General features: G+C 35.8%; 6 non-coding genes across 6 annotated transcripts; 3 read left to right on the top strand and 3 right to left on the bottom strand.

The window, feature by feature from the left end:
* Positions 1 to 852: 852 nt before the first annotated feature.
* On the bottom strand, positions 853 to 934 carry TRNAS-GCU (transfer RNA serine (anticodon GCU)). Its single transcript has one exon. It is a non-coding gene; the product is annotated as a tRNA-Ser (tRNA).
* An 868-nt stretch (positions 935 to 1,802) lies between these two features.
* TRNAS-GCU (transfer RNA serine (anticodon GCU)) lies at positions 1,803 to 1,884 on the bottom strand. The gene has a single exon. It is a non-coding gene; the product is annotated as a tRNA-Ser (tRNA).
* Positions 1,885 to 6,178: 4,294 nt separating this feature from the next.
* On the bottom strand, positions 6,179 to 6,260 carry TRNAS-GCU (transfer RNA serine (anticodon GCU)). Its single transcript has one exon. It is a non-coding gene; the product is annotated as a tRNA-Ser (tRNA).
* A 3,057-nt stretch (positions 6,261 to 9,317) lies between these two features.
* TRNAS-GCU (transfer RNA serine (anticodon GCU)) lies at positions 9,318 to 9,399 on the top strand. The gene has a single exon. It is a non-coding gene; the product is annotated as a tRNA-Ser (tRNA).
* A 4,364-nt stretch (positions 9,400 to 13,763) lies between these two features.
* On the top strand, positions 13,764 to 13,845 carry TRNAS-GCU (transfer RNA serine (anticodon GCU)). The gene has a single exon. It is a non-coding gene; the product is annotated as a tRNA-Ser (tRNA).
* A 1,419-nt stretch (positions 13,846 to 15,264) lies between these two features.
* TRNAS-GCU (transfer RNA serine (anticodon GCU)) lies at positions 15,265 to 15,350 on the top strand. Its single transcript has one exon. It is a non-coding gene; the product is annotated as a tRNA-Ser (tRNA).
* The last annotated feature ends 566 nt before the right edge of the window (positions 15,351 to 15,916 follow it).

The following is a 15,916-nucleotide window of genomic DNA, read 5'->3' as shown; positions in this document are numbered from 1 at the left end:
AAATTTGCCAGGAATCAATCCATCAATGATGACTGTACGAATATGTGACTATGACTGCAATAATAAATTTAAAGATAATACTAGAACTCTTATCGAATTTACATTAGCAGAACAATCAGACACATTAGCCATGAAAATGGTACAATTAAAAAAATCAAGTAAAAATACTATCAATATAATTTGGCAAGGTCATTAATAAGTTCAGACAATACACGCTACTGCAATACTTTATCAAGTATTTTACAAAATCTGTACTTAGACATGCTTTAACATATTACATTCTCCCATGAAACTTCAAACTAGGTCTCTGCTTAGTTTCTTTTATTTTGCTTGGCTTCTATATATTTCATTCTTCTTTCATAATTTTCTGTACCTGAGTATTGTTCGAATTGCTTTAATCATCTGTTTACCATCACATATACTGATCAGACTGTAAAACTTAATAAAATGAAAATAACTTGAATCGGAACCTAGGAATCCCGACTCTCGAATTCAGGCTACGTTTCCATAAAAAATCGGAGGCTCTGAAACTATTAGATGAATTCAAGACTGAAGAGTACCAAACTGTGGGAACTGATACAAAAGTGCATTAGTGGAACGGCGGTAAAGTGAGAGAACAGAACTACACTTTCTCCATGCGTGAACTATTTTATATGTGAACTATAAATGTTAGAATTAAATTAAGAGATATCCAAATCTCCAATTTTAAAACTAAATATTCATTGACATTCTAACACAGCTCAATTGGATCATATTTAATTTATTTCGATTGTCTTTTTTAAACCTCTAAAATAAAACAAAAAATTAAAAGTAATTTCAACGATTTACTTGAGAAAAATGGCAAAAATACATCGACGAGGATGGGATTCGAACCCACGCGGGCAGAGCCCATTGGATTAGCAGTCCAACGCCTTAACCACTCGGCCACCTCGTCATGTGCTCAACCACATCATCATCGTTAATTGTGGCTATCTTATCAAAAAATCTAATTAACACTATTAAAATAAGTTTTACTTGTCACTACATATTATAAGACAAAGTCCTAGACTGCATCTACCTATCTGTTCGCGATAAACATATAAATTACAGAACAGATTTGATGCAATTGTCATCAATTGATAACGAAATTTATGAGGAAAGTTTTGGTATACGATTTGTTAAGCTTTTGTGCAAATCACAAAATCACAGACACATTCATCGACAACGCTGCCTAATCTCTTTCTGAAATATAACGAAAAAATGTTTGGTGGGATAGGTCTAGACAGAAAAATAGTCGATGTTATATATCTATATTTTAACGATAAGGACAGTTTACTATATCTATTCTAACTTGTAAAAAAATGGTAACCTATCGCATTCCACTTGGGGTTTATAATTAATTAGTTGTGGGTTTTCTTGACAAGCAGAAGTCACAAGCAGACGCTAAGACATTATCAAATATTTTTACGTTAATTTGGTATTTTTATGAAACAGAAATTACTTTTATAAAATAGTAATTACATTAGAATATCTTGGAGTTAGTTTCAAATTTTTATTTCTGAGTTAGTTTAAATTAAGTTAGTTTTTCGAATATATACGTTAGACGAAATATATTAGGTTTAATATTATTTCACATACATTAACATATAAAAACGAAAAATTAAAAATAGCCATCAAAACTATAAATATTAGTAATCTTACAAAAACATATTCCCTTAATTAAACTTGACAACGAACTAATAATCATACTTTTTTTGTATCAAATTATATACATTTTGTAAGAAATGGCACTCGTTCATTTGAGAATTATGATAAAAATACGTCGACGAGGATGGGATTCGAACCCACGCGGGCAGAGCCCATTGGATTAGCAGTCCAACGCCTTAACCACTCGGCCACCTCATCATGTGCGTTGCGTGATCAGCCACATCGTCATCGTTAATTGAAGCTATCTTATCAACAATTTTAATTAACAGTATTAAAATAAGTTTTACTTGCCACTACATATTATAAAATAAAGTCCTAGGCCGCGTCTGCCTATCTGTTCGCGATAAATTTATAGGCCGTATAGCGATCGAACCAGCATCTTGTACAGGAGATATTTTATAGAGAGAAGAAGCCTGCTGGCCCGGTTGATAAGCAGGAACAGCAAAATAATAATACCTTGACCTTTATGGAGGGACTTTTGAATGTGGGAATTCCACCTAAATTTGCGATCGAAGATAAGACCGAGACAGGTGGCTTCTTCTGACCATGGTATTTGGGAGTTCTCAATTCTAAGACGCGAAATGCAAAAGACTCGGTGCAAAACAGTTCTTGTGGAAGAAGATGGCCTGGGTTTTCTGTGGGTTGACCTGCAACCTTCAGAAATGTAACCACTGGACCGTCTCATCGAGTTGTTTTTGGAGTCTGCTTCGGATGTGCGGGCTACTCTTGAAGAAACAAAGTAAGCAGTGTCGTCTGCGTAAAAGCTGCCTCAACTTGTGGCCTCCTAGGGATATCTGAAAGAAAAATATTAAATAGAGTGGGTGCCAGGGGGCCTTGTGGAACTCCTGCGTCGATGGTTTTCCGGCTAGAGAGAATATCTTCACCTGGAAGATCGTCCTGACAGAAATGATTTGATAATAGCTGTTTTCGCCACTAAGCCTTCGTGCCAGACCTTGTCAAAGGTTTTGGTTAGGTCCAAGAAGACTGCTCCAAGTCTTTCACGTCAGTTAAAGGCACAGTTGATTTTTGCGGCCAGCCGATGAGCCTGATGAACGGCTGAGTGTTTGGCGCGGAACCCGAATTGCTCATCTGGAATGATATTGTTTGACTTGGTAAAATCATTAAGGGCATAAAGAACTGCTCTTTCAGCAAGTTTGTAAATGAAACTTAGTAGGCTGATAGGTCTGTATTCAGAAGGTGATGACTTTTTTGGGGATAACTGCGATGAATGTTTCCATGTGGATGGAAAGTGTTGCAGCCTCAGAATGGCGTTGATGATATTACTTAGTTCGGCGAGCTGCTTGTAGGGAAGATTTTTGAGTTGGGCTATCGAAATATTATCGAAACCCGGTGCCTTCTTGTTCCGAATCTTGCTGATTATTTTTTAACCATATAGTGATATATGGTTTAAAAGATAACTCGGAGGCACTTGAGAACGACCGGAGTTGGCATTCCTAATGATTTCGTCGTTCTCAGCAGCATTTATATTTGTAGCGGGATAGGTTAGGTTAGGGAGCCTCATAGGTTCTAGCGAGGAGCTCGGCCTTTTCGTGGTCGGTGACTACGAAAGTTCCTGTCTCCGCTGACTTTAGGGGGTACGACATTTTGCGCGTTCCCCACGAGGCTTTTAGAGAGTCGCCAGAAAGTTGCGTTGCCATCCAGCCTTTAGTCCGCTAGAAATGAGTTCCATTTCTCGGATCTCCAGGCTTTAATGGTTTCCTTCACTTCTCGTTTTACTCTGTTGGCCTCCCTTTTGTCTGCCGAGTTGAGGGAGGCACGAGCTTTACGATAGAGACGATTTTTGAATCGGATCTATGACTTGATGCCTTCAGGAACTGGCTCACTTGAACTCATGTCTCATGTCATATGAACTGTATGTCTCGAGTTAGCTTCGACACAGCACGCTCAAGTTGGTCAGGTCGATCAATCTTCGGGATTGGACTGGATTCCAAGAGAATTTCCTGATATCTCTTCCAGTCGGTTTTCTTTCTGGCCTTGAAGCGAGGAATTTCGATTGCACAACAATCCCTGAGAGTTAATATAATCGGACGATGATCCGAATATAACTCGTCGAGAACTTGTACATCAGAAGGACGATTGATGTTTTGGAAAATGAAAAAATCCAGAATGAATGCCCCGTTGTCCAATAGCTGGGTAATAGATAGACTCATCCGGCAGGGCGAGACCAAGCCCTAAATTTGCGCTCAGTGCTGCGATATCGTTGCCTGCTCTCGCAGTTTGCGCGCTCGTAATCCCACATGGGATGGTGAGCGTTGAAGTCTCCACCGATTATTTTTGAGGTTGGGCTGTCGAAGCGCGTTTTGAAGGCTGACGAGTCATGCGTGGAGTATTTCTTGTACTGGGAATTAATCACGATTGGACGATCCTGAGTTTCCACCTGGAAAGAGGTGGATTCGATATTTGGTGACGATACAATTGAAGGCAGAAGGTTGTGTTTGGTTCCATTTTTGAATAGAATAGCTGTTCCGCCACCGTGAGTTGGGGCACGGTCATTCCTGTAAACCGTGTGGTTTACTTGGCCAGCTTTTGAGCTAACTTCCTCTCCCCTGCTTGTTCCACGCAGAGTTTGTGTTGCCGGAGGCTTGACTGGATTGGATTTGTTTAAGTTTCCTGGGAGCAGGTCGACAGCTACAGCCTGTGTAATTAGCTGTGTGTGGGTCTCCACAATTTTTGTATTTAGGTGGCTCTTCGCGTACATTGGTACACAAACGGGGTTCGTGGTATCCGGCGCATTTGACACACCGGGGAGGCGTTCCACAATGAGAGCTAGAATGGCAAATAACTGGCAGTTGTAGCACTGTACAGGCTGGCCGTTTTCTCGCTGGAGTTCGACTTTCACGATTGACAGTCCTATTTTGGTGAGATTAATGATGTTCCTTCGTTAGGAACAACGACCTGGATAATGGGAAGGTCTTCGCCTGATTTAAGTTTCCACATTTGAAGTGGTTTTGGATGGATACCTTGCGAAATAAGGCGTTCTTTGGCTTCGCCAACCGTTACAATCGTTGGGATGTTGCGGATGATGACTTGCCCTTTCAGAAGCAGAGCAGAAGGAGTGAAATGCATATTTCCGGTCTTCAAGAAGCTTGGTGAGTTTGCGGAAGTCGCTCGAATTTGGTACAAATAAGCGAGTTCCGTCCTTTCGGCTTAAAGTTGCAGTAGTCTCTATGATTTATCTTTCGCGATTCGAAGTATTTCTGAATATTTCTTCGTGTCACGAAGAACCTTTTTTCTTTTTAGGAGCGGTGGTTGGATTTGAGTTTGGGAAAAGTTGGCATATGTAGTGGGGTTGGAGTTTGTGAGAGAGTTCCTGAAGTGTTTGGAACTGTGGTAGCTTGAGAAGCTCCTGAAGTGTTTGATGAGTTAATAGCCTGGCTACTTACCTGAATAGGCTAGGTCGTCTTGACGGCTACTGGTTTGGGCGTTGGCTGGGTAGCTGTCTTGAGTTGAAGGTTGATGGTTGCGAGTAGGCCTTGGCTCTCTGCTGGATGGGTTGGATAGACGGTTTGGCAGCCGGCTTGGTTGCAGCTGCCTGTCTAGCCTTATCGACAGCCTTCGACAGCTTACTTGGTTGTGGCGGGGTGATGGAACCGCTCTTCCTCTTTCTCACCACGGTGAATCCATCTTCCGGATCTTCATTTTCCAACGGTAGGCATGTGAGTTCATTTGGTGTCTCAGGAGTTTGTTGTACTCACTGGACCGGGGTACTCGTCTCCTTGCTTTGCTAGCAATACTCGAAGTTGAGTAACCTCAATTTTGAGCTCTGCATTTTCATTTTGCAGATACTCATTAAGTCCAAGACCCAACATCCGGGTATTATCAGGACTATCATCGGAACATTTCTCGGTTGTTGGACGGCAACTTTCTGGAGGCGGTGATGGCTCTGGCGTGCAGGACGCCATTGCCCCGCTTGTAAAACGCTTTCCGGCATTTACAAATGTTTATTATATTTGAGCAAAGGTGCTGATGGAAGCGGTTTACGAGTCGATCGTTTAGCAATCAATTGCGGGTAATTCTCGGAGAAACAGGTAGTCTCGGAGGACCAGACACGACCGTTCTCTTCGGAAGCTAGCACTGAACTGAATATTCCTATTTTCGACACACTTGCATATTGCTAATATGAAACCATTTTAATCATTTGTTATACAATATAAGGAAAATTGAAAAAATGGTATGTAGGCAATGAGGAATTGCAGACAGCAATGAAATTAAAATTTTCACCGGGAAACACGAAGCCAGGATATACCTCCAGGAAAAGCCACAGGCGCTGCAGCTACTAGAGGGATAACCTATAGATCGCATACTGGAGATACGACCTCCTGGAACATGAAAACTTGTGTGAACAGTGTGGCTGTGAAACTGTAAGTATAAAAAGTTTCAATTTTAAAATCAATTTATCGTATTGGCATTCGCGTTTAAGAATATTTAAATAATATCTGTTGCTTATTTGAAAATTATGATAAAAATACACCGACGAGGATGGGATTCGAACCCACGCGGACAGAGCCCATTGGATTAGCAGTCCAACGCCTTAACCACTCGGCCACCTCGTCTTGTGTGCTCCGTGCTCGGTAACATCAACGTCGTTGGTAGTCTATCACTATCTTATCAAAAAATTCCAATTAATAAAGCAATAACAAGTTTTAATTATATTTGACGTAAAATATATTAGATATCCACACATGCATGAACTTTACGAAACAATATGATACTAATTCTATTATAATAACAAATATGTAATAAAAACATATTAATACGTATGCAAACTATCTAAAGAAGTAACACTAACTCACTCACATTTTGTATATGTTTTAATTTTTATATATTTTTATATATATTTTTATTTTTATTTTGTATTTGTAGTTTTATTTTGTTTATATTATATTGTATATGATATATTTTGCACCACTGATCTGATGTCTATTCCAGGTTGTTTGGTTGAGGTGTTTTTCATTTCATTGGAATATATTTATTTGTAGTGCATATTGCAAAAATATTAGGCCTAAAAATTATTCCTCGATATAATAAGTTTAACATAGATGATAATCAGCTAGCTTAGAGAAATTAAAATCTGGTTTGATTTAGTCTAACAAAATAGTTAAGTACCTCATGCTATCATATATATTCGCTTATAAAGAGAGAAAGAACTGATTATATATTTAAAATTATTAAAAAGTATATTGTGTTGTATATGTATTGTGTACTTATTTGCTTTTTTTTATAGAATTGAATTTATCTCTAAATCTCTTTTGATTGAAAATTGTAACATTTCTTACTTTTAAAGTACTACTAATCAAACTAAACCTTTAAATACAAAAAATTCTTACGTCCAATATTTATTATTCTCTAAAAGTTGTATATAGGCAAAGATTATGCTGGTACAACATATGCTATAAGATACAAGAATCCTTTAATAAAGCCAAAAAAATCAAATTATAATTCCATCGAGTTGGCAACGATACGACTGTTAACCTTAATGTATTCCATAATTTTAAATATTTTCTCGTCGATCGGTTCGATGGGAAAAAAACGGGGACAGCCCGACAGACCAACACATGCACGTATTATTCCTGTTGATACCCGATCGAATTATGATGAAAAATGAACAGCAAAAGCCTCCGAAAACGAATGAAGTTAGCGATGTATAATTTTCGTATCGTTAATATGTCCTGCATATTCCGCAATTTAACTGAAGGTTAGATTATTAAAACGAGATAGAAACGTTGCTAATATGTAAAAAATTCTACAGGGTGAAACAACCTATATAACTCAGTAAGGCTTACTCTTTTGAGGCGATAAAGCTTGGATGGAAATAGGGATTACCGATCTTCAGCACTCAAGTTTGAAAATAATAGGACATGAAAACTTCTTCATAATTGTGTGGAATTTGCATTACTAGGGTCAACTAATATCATGGCTCAATTAGATTCTGCATATTGGATAAATATACTCTCATTGTATAAATATAATGAGAATGTGTCAAAGAATAAGTATGTTTTATCAAAATTTATAAATTGCATGAAATTGTGTGGAGAGTTTGAATTGGCTTTTCGGGGACCTTATGAGAGCGATACTTCCGAGAAGCCGGGGTTATTTTATGAACTTATAAATGTTTCAGCTGAACCAGACTTCAAGTGAGCAACTAAAGAATGCTTCAGTATTTAAACGTACCTACATAGAAATAAAAAACGATATGTTACAGAGTATGCTTGAAGTTTGTCATGAATAAATAACTGAGGATTTTTCTTCAATTTTTGGTAGTCATGGCGAACAGGTAGTTATTTTGTGGATATGTTCAACAAAATGATTGCACAAAGTTATGATGGAGCAGTTTAAGAAGCGTTACGCATAGCGCGTCTCGCAACTTAAGATCGACACCGCAATAATTCCATTGCTAGATAACATCACGTACCCAGGTCTCCATTTCGACCGGAGGTTCGGTTGAGATTCCCAAATCCAGAAAGCAATCCAAAAAGGTTCGGGGATAGCAAACCTGCTATCCAGAATTTGAACCACTTAACCGCATGATCGAGCTGTTTCTGTAAATGTTCACGAATTGTAACTTTGAACCTGGCGGCCGTGAAGAAAGCAATGTCGTCAGCCTAAAATGCGACGTCAATGTGCTATTTTCTCGGCAGATCTGAAATAAAGAGGTTAAGTAAGGCTGGGGCCAGCGGGGAACCTTGAGGTACGCCAGCCTTGATTTGTTTTTGACTCCTTGAAGTGTTTTCCTGATCTTAACCTGGAGCTCTTTTGAAGCTCTAACTTCTCTTGGGGACGTTAATATATTTCATCTGGCAACAATGATCAGCGAAAATATATCAACAATATTGCCATGGTATTCATGGTAATTCTCTCTGTTGCTTAGTACTTGCAAAGGCGGTGAGTCCCACAAATAGCAAAAAGCACCAATCCCGCCTAGTTAGTTCATTCACATAATCATTGAAATCTTTATACGAATAATAAAATGTTCCAAATTTAAAATTTGTAAAAACAGATGAAACCGTAAATATTATAAATATTTGAAATGATTAGTGATTTCCTTGAAGGGTACTAAAAATTAGCAAGAAATTACGAAGAAGTAAAATTCGTTTTACACGTGTCAAAAACATCAGTCAAAAAGGTGTGGAGATCTGTCTCAAAATTAGGCAAGTGTACCGATTTGTTGTAATATATTTCCAATTTGAACTGACATGGAAGAGATTCATTTTTCAGTCGACAATATAGTATATTTGAGCTTATAAGGAGATGATAGGGGGTTGCACTAAGCCACTAAAATAATTTAAAATTTAGCGATGCCAAAATAACGTTCTTTAATTATTTACAAGTACTTATTGCTACATAACCAACGAAGAACTGTAAAAGATAACATAGAAATCAAATAAATCCATGAAGTTAACCAAGATTGCTCTGAAAAAAAGGTGCTAGATTATGCCGATAGTAACAATAGATATCCAGAAGCATCAAGCTTCATATAGCTTCCTGTATGGTGCTTGAACAAGAAAATACTATTTACTGACAATAAAGACGGAAACACCTGCTTAAAAGAATCTCTTAAGCTAGGGATGGAAAGTTTTCTCGCATAAATATTATAAAGTGGAATACACAAGGACAAGGTGGCCGAGTGGTTAAGGCGTTGGACTGCTAATCCAATGGGCTCTGCCCGCGTGGGTTCGAATCCCATCCTTGTCGGTTATGTTTTATCAAATAAATTAGATTTATTCACGTATTGGGTTTTAAAGAATGTATTGATGATCTTAACGTTTTTACGAATTTAAATTAGAATTATCATCGTTTAGCATCTTTACTTTTTTAATTTGAAAAAACACTACACACATAGATATTCAATATCTAGTATTGTTTCTTAATATTGTTTTAAAGTTCAGAACTAAGATTTCAGATGAAAACTTACTTATCGTTTCATGGATGGACTTGTAGTGATACTATAAGTACATACTCTTGGATGTTTGTGGATTCTCATTTCTATAATACCATGGGGCGTTAATAATACCCCGAAGAAGTGTTTTGATAAAATTAGATCATGTTAATGTTTTACTCTACAATAAAAGAAGCTGAAGCAGGTGTACCACAAAGAAGTGTAGTTGGACCAATGCTTTATCTACTCTACACTTGTGATATAACACAAACGGAAAATATAAACCATGGCTACATTTGCTGATGATACTGCGATTATAGCTGTCGGAGACAATAGTGAAGAAGCCTCCCGAAAATTGCAACAGGCAAGTGACAATATAAATAATTGGACACATTAATGAATGTAAATCTGTACATGTGCAGTTCACCTATAAACAGGCCGTACAAGCACTCATAAAATTAAATAATACTATCATTCCATATAGCAACAACGCTAAATATCTCTTAATGAATCTCGATGCAAAACTTCGCTGGAAGGGACATACAAAGAAGAAAAGAAAAGAACTGGAATTGAAATATAGGAAAATGTACTGGCTAATTGGAAGAAAATCACAATTGTCAGTACATAATAAATTGTTATTATATAAGCATATACTGAAACCTATATGGACATACGGAGTTCAATTATGGGGATGTTCTACAAAAAGTAACATAAATAAAATACAAATTTTTCAGAACAAAGTCCTGAGAGGCATTGTGGGTGCACCCAAATACTATTGGACTGATTACCTACATCGAGACCTTCAGATACCCACAGTCAGTCAAGAAATCAAGAAAATTGCAAGGGGGTATCAGGAAAGAATCCATTCTCACACGAATATTGAAATATTAGAACTATTGGATACCACCACAAGAGGACTCAAAAGAATCAAACCATCTGATCTTGTGTAATGTTGTGAGGTGAGGTGCATATATTAAAAAATTCAGCAGTGACATGTATAAACATTATTTCACCAGAGACTGAGATATGGCCGATGGGTCCTCCTAGTTATATACCTAGATTTAAGTTATCATAAAGACAAATTGTAGGTTAGACGGAAACGGTTAGTAACAATATATTAATTAAATAATAAAAAAAATTTTTTTGGCTTTTTTGTTCGACCCCATTGTTGTAAACAGTAGATCCAGACCGGCTTGAAAATTTGATTCGTTATCAGAACGACTAAGATGAGGATCTAGAATGACGACAACTATGGGCAGTGAACTTCATAAAGCAGCTGCTGAGCTAAGATGTAGTTACATATCGACTAAAAAACCAACTTATTTTCCGACTGATGCTAATAATACCATAGGCCTGTCAGATATATGGATGTCCAAGAAGTCTTTGACCTAAGTTCAGATCACACATCAGTGATTCCGATACTGAGTATAATCATATAATAAGAAGAGAACATAGTACAACGTTAACAAACAAGAGAACAGACTGGGAAGGATTTGTTGAAGAATTGAATAATCTAATTCAGTTAAATGTACTACTTAAGGCAGTCGAACAATTAAATTAAAAAAAATTGATTGTAGATATCCAACAACCTGCTTCGAATAACATTTCAGAAATTAAGAGTATAGGGAATTAATTATCTGAAATTAATCAACGAAATGGTAGCTGAAAAACGAAGGCTACGAGAAAAATGGCAACAATATAGAATGTCCGAAAATAAAACATTTTAAACAATGTAAACCTAAGGTTGAAAAGGAAAATACTGAAATTAAAAACAAATCCACCAATAGCTACTTGATAAATCTAACGGACGATAATGTCTACACCCTACACCTGTAAGAGATTACATAAATATGCGCACGCAGCAATCAATAATAAGCTGAAGCATTTACTGGCCATCCACAAGGAAACCTTCAAGTCAAACGCAACCGCTATTGAGTATAATTTGCCTAACCTAGAATGTGAAAATTCAACAATTCAACTAGTCACGCCGAAAGAAGTAAGCAAAATTATCAAGGTTGATATTAATTCAAAGAAATCACCAGGCTATGACTGAATAATAGGACAATTGCTGCAAAAACTTCCAAGAAATGCAGCATTTCGACTTCCAAAACATTTGAAAGATCACTGAAATTATCATGATCCAAAATCTGGATAATCACCAAATGAAATAAAGACCTATCAACCTTAGTGCTACCAATAGTATTAACCGGTAGTATCTAAGGTATACTCAGCAGTTTGGATTTATTAACAAACATTCGACGATTGATCAGGCACATAGAATAATAGATGTAATTGAAAAAACCTATGAAGATGGAAAGGTATATTCAATTATATTCTTAGATGTGGCACAAGCCTACGATAAGGTATGGCATGACACCTTTGTTCATAAGCTACAGGAAATATTACCGAAACAATACATAGAGCTGTTGAATTATTACATTACAGTATCTTTAGAGTCAATCAATAAAAGAACCTAAAGCAGACGTACCACATGGAAGTGTATTGAAGGCAATGCTTTACGTATTCTAAATATGTGATATAACACAAATGGAAAATATAACGATTGCTATATTTGCTGATGATATTGTGATTCTTACTTTCAGAAAAACTGGTGAAGAGACCACATGAAATTTACAACAAGCAAGTGGCAATAAAAGTATTTGGACCCAGACTTGGAAAAGAAAAAGGAAAGTATATCCGTTCATGTGCAGTTCACGTATAATTAGACGGTACAACCAACAATAACAATAAATAATAATATCGCATAACTTCGCTGTAACATATAAAGAAGAAAAAAAATAACTGAAGTTAAAATATAGGAAAATGAATGGGTTAATTGAAAGAAAATCACATTTATAGTCATAATAAATTGCTAGTATATAAGCAAATATTGAAACCTCTATGGACATACGCAATAAAATTATGGGTATTTTCCGCGAAAACTAATATAAATTCAATACAAGTCTTCGAGAAATATTGTGAGCGCACCCGAATACAACAGGTCTGACCACCTACATCGAGACTTTCAGATACCGACTGTCACCCAGCAAATCAAGAGAATTACTTGGAGACATGAGCACAGACTCTATTCTCATGTCAATTTAGAGGTAATACAACTCTTGCATTCAAAAGAATCAAATAGAAAAAGCCGCAGTGTTAATACATAAAAATTATTATAGCAGATACTAAGATAGGCCCGATGGGGCTTCTTAGATATATATCTAGATTTAAGTTAAAGTAAAGAAAAATTGTAGATGAGTCGACAACGATTATTAGCAACGTAATTAATATATTTAAAAAAATTGACGATTGATAAAAGAAAATTGAATCATTGACGAAATCAAGGATATGATAAAAGACGAATAAGGTTGGATTAATAAGGTATTATAGGGTTAATAGGTATTTTAACATCATCATCAATCCATGGCCGGTGTCACAGCACTTCAAAGATTCTGCACTAAATTCCCCCATAGTCAGAGATCGGTTGCAGCTGATCTGGACTCGAATGATGTCAGTATCCTATGTTTCAGATCGTTTTGCTTTGATCTTGATCCATGTCTTTTTTGAAACTGTTCGCTGTAGGTCAAAAGGTCGATTCCCCACCGAATTCTGTAAGTAATTCGTTCACCTTTAGTTTGGCAGACGTATTCAAATCATAGAAATCTTTGTCCATAAATTGTTCCACAACTGTGCTCTGATTTCTTTGCATTTCTAATATGATGTCTCTCTACCTCGTAATTTTAAATATTGTTAACTATAACTTCTTTTTTAATGTTATAGCGTGTTTTGAGTTTCTACAATAAAACAATGTTTGTGGGCAAAGTTATTATTTAATTATTGGACGTTTCCGGCTAATGTTACATTGTTAGAAAAGTAATTTCGTTTTTTCCTAGTATCTATGGTATCCATAGAATATATGGCAGCATAATTTTTTTCAAAGCTTTCAAGGCATCAGTCAAAGCTTATTACATCAAAACGGATGTTGCAGAAGGTAATTTTCGTCATATTTTACTTTTTCACTACTGATAGCAGACTCATCAAAATGTTTATGATATTTACAATTACATGTAATTGAATGAACGCTAGTTTCAGAACTGATTCACTCAATTTTGTTCCATAAATTTCACCGGTCACTGGTTGAATAGTTGCGATTTCATACGTCAATGATAGTTATCACATAGACGAGGTGGCCGAGTGGTTAAGGCGTTGGACTGCTAATCCAATGGGCTCTGCCCGCGTGGGTTCGAATCCCATCCTCGTCGATCATGTTTTATTAAAGCAATTATTCAGAAATATAGTATGTATTGAGTTCAAGAATAGAGTTTGTTCTTTTTGTATTTATATTTTCATTATAACAAAAATATAAATTTTTAAATATCATATATCTGAAGAAAAGATACCAACACACAATAATGTAATTATAATCTTTATGGCCTTACTGAATTAACGTATACGTTAAATAATTTTTTTATTAATTTAAGCCATAGGTATTATTTTTTAAGCAATTTTATGATTGAATAAGAATTCTGTACCAAAAACAAAACTAATTTCTTCATTTGTATTATCCACCAATCAATAGTGGTGACTTTATTTTCTTGAACCTTGCTCTTTCTATTCCTACTTGTGTATTGAATTATATATTTTAATATTTATATATATTAATAACTTCATAATGTTATTTATATTATACGATGTTATTAAAAAAATGGTAAAAAGGGCAACCAAATTTTTTTAGAAATATTAAATATTGCTTTCGTTGAATATGTTATTAATGAATTAGAAGTTTCATGGTGATAAAAGCCATTTCGAAATGTATATTGATATACTGAAGTTGTTAAGAATGAAGCACATCTTAGTATATTAACAATAGCGAAATAGTGAAGAAATTAATTATAAGACTCTTTGGCAATTATGTCAGAATGTTAATTAATTTATGCCATGACATTTTAATATCTGCTCACACTTTATTAGAGCATGAGGCAATTATAGTCGCTTATAAGTTCCAGAAGTGTTTTGGGATTAGCGTTGCCTAAAGTGCATAATAACAGTAGGAAAAGTGAAGGCGATTACATTAAAATAAAGAAAAGCTAGAATGCTGTTTTAAATAATCATTCATTTCTTGATTTTATCCACCAATTCCAATCATGAAAGATCTTTCTATTTTCATAGCATTTATTTATGTACATTCATTTTAAGTCTAGTTTAGTTTCATAAAGTTTAGTTATTTGTCACAAAAGCATTATGAATTTTAGTATTCGTATATCTTACCAATTTCATAAATGAAAGGTCGCTATCCAACAGACGAGGTGGTCGAGTGGTTAAGGCGTTGGACTGCTAATCCAATGAGCTCTGGCCCGCGTTGGTTCAAATGCCATCTTCGGATACATTCCACTGAACGTGAGAGTCAATTTTAGCCACTCTCCTCAAGTCTTTTTTCAATTCCTTGGATTTCATTCCAATAGTGTTCAGGATGCATCTAAGATACGCCTTAAAATTTTTTTCTCAGATATTTGTATTTTATTTATGTTACTATTCGTGGGACATTCTCTTAACTGGATTTTATAAGACCATATATATTTTAGAATTTTTTTAGAATTTCAACTAACGAATACTTTTTCTATATTTCAAATACAATTGTTTCCATTCTTGCACCACAAATATCATAAAGTAAAATATACAAGGACAAGGTGGCCGAGTGGTTCAGGCGTTGGACTGCTAATCCAATGGGCTCTGCCCTCGTGGGTTCCAATCTCATCCTTATCGGTCATATTTTGTTAAATAAATTTTGCTAGGTGCTTGTTTGTACTTATGTCAAAAGTCTTTCATTGAGATAAATTCGCGCAATCATTTACTACATTTTATCTGACCATGCTAAAGGATGTTCTTATGCCTGTAACTGATTGTTGCTGGTCATTTCTGTAACTTACATCGGTTAGCTGCAGCAATACCTTCATTAAATTTTAGCAGCTCGTAATACACTTCAACTTGTATGACTTCAAAGTATGATAGTAGTAGATCTAGATCACAGAAAACATATTGCTTGTCTGGAAAGCAATGAGACTGCGTTGCTAAAATGGTTCCAAATGTTATCTGCGTGTGATTCTTTCTATTCTACACAATTCGTAATTTAACCTTTTTTTTATTGTACTTAAATCTTTCCCATATTGTGTACACGTCTAGAAATACTTTATTTATCAATTGCTAAGTTGTCCTTTTTAACATATTCACCCTACTCTCACTTCGATATACTCTTCAAATTCATACATTTTGAACTTTTTTGGCATTCCAAGAGGTTCTTTTGCATTGACATCAAAATCACCACTTTTAAACAGT

Source organism: Rhynchophorus ferrugineus, unplaced genomic scaffold (genome assembly GCF_030347505.1).
Source record: "Rhynchophorus ferrugineus isolate W39M unplaced genomic scaffold, kcgeb_rfMv2 rfM8, whole genome shotgun sequence".
Taxonomy (NCBI): Eukaryota; Metazoa; Arthropoda; class Insecta; order Coleoptera; family Curculionidae; genus Rhynchophorus; species Rhynchophorus ferrugineus.
Note: the sequence above shows the minus strand (reverse complement) of the source record. Positions and strands in the feature narration are given on the sequence as shown.